We start from the raw sequence: 6,431 nt of genomic DNA, 5'->3' as shown, positions 1-6,431 counted from the left end.
GCATTGGCATAGCCTCACAGGGGACAGCTATATCAGGGTCCTTTCAGCAGAATCTTGCTGGCATGTGCAATAGTATCTGGGTTTGGTTGCTGATGATGGGATAAATCCCCAGATGGGGTAGTCTCTGGATAGTCCATACTTTCATCTTAGCTCTAAATTTTGTCTCTGTACCTATATCCTTTCATGGGTATTTTTAAAGAATGGAAATAAAATGTCCGTACTTCAATATTAAGTTCTGTAGCTTATAAGACAGTAGGACGGAGCTGAAGATTGAGCTCACTGAAGTGACATAGATTCCGTAGGCGAAATGTGAGCGCACTTGTGAGGGAAAGGCAGATGTAAGAGAGCAGGGGCCATCCATGGAGGGGAGGTAGGCACAAGGAATCATGTGTCTGCCTATCCTGGCTCTTCTCCACAGTCCATCATGGAGCGTTAGCAGCTTGAACGCAGTTAGGTACCACTTCTGCCCAGTACACACCTCAGGACAGCTGACTTCATGCAAAGCATGATGCCAAGTTCGGAGACAACAGAAGGAATGAAAATTGAAGACTTTGTCTCAGCCCTTGAGAAGTGTTCCTTATTGTGACCAAGTAGAGTAGACAAGGCCCTGAAAGGAAGAAAGGTGCTCCTTCCAGGTAGCTGACATCAGTGTTGACTATGTGTCTGTCTCTCTGTCTATTTAATTTGAGGCATGGTATTGCTCCATAGTCCCGGCTGTCCTCAGTCCCTGAGGCCTGTCTAAAACTCAGAGATCTGGCTGAGTGCTGGAATTAAAGGTGTGAGCTACCACCTCAATTTCTAATCCTCTGTCTATAACAGTACCAGGGACACCAGAAAGAAATATACAGTACCTCAATTTATGATAAACATAGAGCATAATACCATTATGAGAGTGTGTGAGTGGCATTTACAAAATTTTCAAATTCATTATCTAGTCCAAGCTGCATGAAGATAACATCTTGGTTTTGTTTTCTAGTGCAGCCCCCACAGGAAGAGCTCTGCGTGACACATGACAAGCTCTCAATAAAAAGACACGTAATTTCCTATAATCCTGCCTGTTCCCATTTTTGACAGGTGAAGCAGTATTGGATTTTCTTTCCTGAAACAGCCAGTCCCCTATGATGTGGAAGCAACCTTGTCACCTTTGCAGCCCCGGAGCTAGATGGTCTATGACATCACTACAACAATCACTTCAGACATTCACTACACTCCCTGTGTCTCATGACTCAGTGTTAATGCAAATCCTGGCCAAGACACTGGAGACACCTGCTGATACTGACAGCCTGTCACCACACTGGCTCCATAAATGGAAATGATTGTGAAACTGGAAATTGTGCAGTTGGCCTTTTGGTCTGCAGGTGGAAGCAGCCCCGCATTTTCAACTAAGCATAACAACATGTTTCTGTGCTGACTCATGTTTTCTTCGTGTCACAAGACATTTCCGTATTCATGAAAATAGTGGTATGAGCCCTTAGGATAATGTTCCTACCCTTTTTAATGCATAGAGTTTGGCAGGAACATCGACACAACAATAATCAATTGGGGTTGTTGAAAAAAAAAATCTGTGCTGGCTATAACTAATGGCAACATAAATCATTAGTTTATAGGTCTGACTGCAGAATCACAGCAATCTGAGTCAGGCCATTCTAATTAATAATGCCAGGTCTTTGGCAAGCTATTAAGTATGTCGCATGGGGACTCCTTGTCTGAAAAATAAGAATTATGAACTATTTCCTGAAGTGATAGGAAATAATTAGTTCTCTATAGTATACAAAGTACAATAAATAAGCATCAAATTATAGCTACTATGATTTACATGCTTCAACTGTGATCAAAGCCGTTAGGGTCAAAGTCTGGGCTCTAGCAGTCAAACTGGCAGGCTTGGCTACATTCAGCAGACCAATTAAACAGAAAAGTGGTTCTGAAAAGCAGAGAAGAGGAATTTCTTCAATGCGACCACATTGGTGTGAGGGAAAAAAGACTCCCAGTGACCATCCAAGTCTACCTTTGGGGACCTGACATGAGACAACTGAAGTGGGAGCAATTCCAAAACATGCTGCCATGTTCTTCTAGCTGGACTGCCTTGTCTGGCCTCAGTGAGAGAGGAAGGTCCTAGCCTCCAAGAGACTTCAAGTGCCAGGGTTAGGAGGGGACCCAGAGGAGCCCCCACCTGCTCAGAGGAGAAGGGGAAGTGGGGAGGGGGGAAGGATGGTGGAACAAGGTAACAGGAAGGGGGACAGTGAACGGGATGTAAACTGAGTAAGTTAAAAATAAAATACTAAATTTTAAAAAAGAATTATCTTGCTTCTTGTCAGGATAGTTTCACTACTTTGTTTTATTTGTGTGTGTCATATGTCAGTATGTATATGTGTATAAGTGTGTGTGTTGTATATGTATATACATAGTTTATATCATACATAAGATAACTTAATGAGTTGCCAACACAGTTAACAAAAAAACATAACTGTAAACAATTGATTTCTTCTCTCCTATGGTCCTTTCAAGACTAGTTGGCAAGTGGCTTCAGGAAGTAAAGTTACTTGATGAGCAAGCCTTGTGGCCTATACCTGAGCTCCAGAACCCATGTAAGCAAGCTAGATGCAGTGTTGCAGTAATCTCAGTATTCTCTCAGTGAGATGGTAGATGAAGATAGGAGAATTTCTGTAAACCTGTATGCCGAGTGGAAGAGCAGAAACAAGAGCCCCTACCTCAGAAAAAGGGCACAAGTAGGGAACTGATTCTTGACATGCTGTCTTTTCACCTATGCACACACGCCATGCTATGTATACACATACACACATACGCACACATGCAAGCATACCTGTGCATGCCTGCTTCTGAACTTGGAGTTGTTTGGTCATCTATCCTTGAGAAGTCAATTAAAACAAACAAATTAATGGTAGAATACAGAAAATAGATTTTTTTTTTTCAGTGTGGCCATTTGGGGAAGCAGGACGAAAGATCCCGGGATTTCTTTAATCCATCTTTCTGGTCCTGGAGTAAAATACAGGTTTAGATAGAAGGCAAGGGACAGGCACATCTAAGTAGTCCCAGTTAAGTTGCAGTTCTAGCCACCATTGACCTATCTTTGTGTGAGGTTCAGTCTCACCCCTGTAAGGTAGCCCGATAAGTTGCTAGAACTATGAAATCTCTTTTTGTGAGAAAAATTCCCTCTCCAGTTTCCACCTTTTCCTTCTCCTAATATGATCTCCCCAAGGAAATTCTTGTTTCTTTGGGCTCTCTTCTCTTCTCTTCTCTTCTCTTCTCTTCTCTTCTCTTCTCTTCTCTTCTCTTCTCTTCTCTTCTCTTCTCTTCTCTTCTCTTTCAATAGTATGATAGCCTGGAGTGTCTCTTTTTTTTTTCTTCCAGGCTACTTATACAACCTCACATACATGGAACATAAACCCCCACACATACACACACATACAAGTTCACAAAGAAATATGATGAGATCAAAGATATAAGAAAACAATAAAATATTGAATGGTGAACCATAAGGTATAGCTGGAACAGTTCCCTGTAAGGGTTCCTTTCATACTTTCCTTTGCAGCTAGTCTTCCTTGTGAATGTGGGGGTAAGGAGAGTTAACAGAATTGCTGTCGTGTAAATTGCAATCAAACAAGGTCGGTCAGCCAATTATGATGGAGATTTAGAGCAATATATTCACATTTTGTGGTTGGCTTCAGGAAAATGGGCCCTGGTTTTCATGATCCATCTTGGGGAAAGAAATCAGAACTTCTAGGGTCAACCTTGGCAACAGATGAGGACTGCAAGGCAGGAAAGCAGATTGGATGTACTCCATTTCTGAGGCTACACAAATCTTGATGCCCCTATCTCCACCTCCACCTTGAGATTTTGTCTTCTGAGCTACAGCAAATGTCAGTCACATGGTGAATGCTTTGGGTATACTTAATTCATAATAGGCAAAGACACATTGAAATTGTCAAGAGACACACCACTAGACTGAATAGCTGTGCACTTATCACAGCCCCTGTGTCCACTTCACAATGCAAGGCTGTCTGCTCAGCTGATAAATTCTTAGCTCATCTAACCTTGTCTAAACACTTGGGAATTTCAAGCATGCCAAGAAAGTTTCTGCTTGTAGCAGTGGATGACTTACTGTTTTATTCACACAGCAAAATTGTATCAGGGAATACAAGTAACATTATTTTCTAGAGCCTATAAGTAAAAGGACAAAGTATAAAATTAAGGAGCAATATGCTTTCTTGCATGTCCAATGCATATATTTAGACAGTAGAGGACTGTGAGGCTGAAGTATAAGATTATGCTCACTTTGTGCTAGTAGAAGTTTCTCAGTCCTAGCTAGAACTGATATGATTTTATCTCTGAGAGACATTAAAGAGTTTAAACACCAGACAAAGACAGAAAATGTAAGTAAGTGACAAAGGGCTTAATACAAATACAAAGCCCTGGATTCTAGCCCCAATACAAAAAAAAAAAAAATAAGAAGCAACAGAAAAAGAGTTACCCAATATCTGACAGACCAAGTAGCATTGCTAGATCCTTCCTGCTAGTTAGAAACTTAACTCTTCTTTGCTCTCAAACTTTAATCTTTAAACTGACATCCCACAAACAAGCTTAGAATGTTAATAAATATTCCTAAGCAATCATATAATAGTCAAAATGTTACAGTGTGACTGTTCGATCACTTTGGTCTTACAGTGGCATGCAAACTGGATTCCATTTTTTGAGCTGACCTTTTCCTAAGCTAGCACAAGACTGTGATGTATTCTGTACCAAGGCTGGGTACAACATTATAGTGCTGGTACCCAGCTAGCCACAGGATCACAGAGCTAAGCCAAGGATGCTTTGTCTATATTAACCTTTGTTGGTAAGTTACGATGCTCAGTAAAATATTAAAGGCATCTTTTGCTTTAGATATTTCAGCTAATAGTAAAAAGACTTGTCTGGAACTACCTCATTAAGTCTAGAAGTATCTATATTTGAGAAAAGAGTCTTGGGTTATCTTCTTTACCTTGCTCCTTGCTCTTCACCTTGCATCATCCTGCACCAATATTCCATCTTCCAGTGATTTCTAGAATAAGGGAGATTGATGTATTATTTAAGTTCTCTATTGGATCTCCAGATTCAAAAGTTCATTTTGAATCCTCTGGATTTACCATTACTATTCTACAAGGCACAAGTTACAACTCATCCTCTTGCCCCCTTTTGTAGTTACCTCTCATTCTCCTTGGTTCTGACTCTGCTCCCTATCTTCCCACAGTTATTTTTTCAGAACTGTTGGCTGGTGCTCACCAAGGACAACGCCAGGCCTCAATGTCTCCTAAGATCATTGGCACATGACCAAAACTTCTACCCATCTAGACATAAGTCTATTTTCTCTCCCTTTTAAAAGTATTTCCACAATGTACAGATAGCAATGCCTTTTGGTCAGCTCTGAACTAGAAAAGGAAGGAGAGAGAAGAGAACAAACAGCAAAGCACCTTATAGTTGGTGGTAGGGGAGAAGTGATGTGGCCAGCATTTAACTCTCCCTCACCCTATGATGTACTCAGGGTGGTGGACCTTTTCTGGGACAATAGTCTTCCACGTTTTTTATCTTTGTTCATGTGCTCTCCCCAGTAGGTGTGACCTACACAACCAATACCCCAATCCAGTTATCTCAAACTCAAATATAGTTCATGATATATTTTTTAAAAACTTCTAATAGAAAATATTTGATTAGTGCTGTGGCAAACATTTTGTGTCGTTTTCTCTGTATAGCTTGCTATGGTTAATTTTACATGTCAGGCTGACTCTGTTGTGGTGTGCCTGTTTACTTTTTAATGCATAACTGTGGGATGTGGAAGGGTTCTGTGTGATTGATATGGATGTAGTTAACATTTGAATTAGTAGATTAGGTAAAGCAGAGTGTCCACTGTGATTGTAAGGATCTCATATGGTTCACTGTAAGCCTAAATAAAATGACAATGTTGACCACAGTCCCCAAATATGACACATACTCTCCAGAGTATGAGTGGATTCATTGTGACTGGTTGGGGACTTAGTTATGGACTATATTGCTACCTTTGGTCTAAAATAAAAACATCACAAGTCTACCGCTTGAGGGAGGGAGACGGTAACTATGATGCCAGATTTCCTTCTTCTCTAGACATAGGGTCTAGGGTAAAGCCATTGGCCCTGCTGTGTCTCAGGCTGCCAGCTCAATCTGTAGATTTTAGAGCAGCTCACTTTTATAGTTAGGGGCAAATTCTCAGTCACTGCATCTCTATGTCTGCCTCTGTGTCTGTCTGTCTGTCTCTGTCTCTTTGTCTCTCTGTCTTTCTGTCTCTTTCTTTCTCTCTCTCTCTCTCTCTCTCTCTCTCTCTCTCTCTCTCTCTCTCTCTCTGCTTTCTATTGGTCTATTAGTTCTCTTTGTTTATTGACTCTGTATTTCTGAAAAACCCCAAC

Source organism: Mus pahari, chromosome 12 (assembly GCF_900095145.1).
Source record: "Mus pahari chromosome 12, PAHARI_EIJ_v1.1, whole genome shotgun sequence".
NCBI classification, from domain to species: Eukaryota; Metazoa; Chordata; class Mammalia; order Rodentia; family Muridae; genus Mus; species Mus pahari.
The sequence above is the reverse complement of the archived record's forward strand: the minus strand, read 5'-3'. Positions refer to the sequence as shown.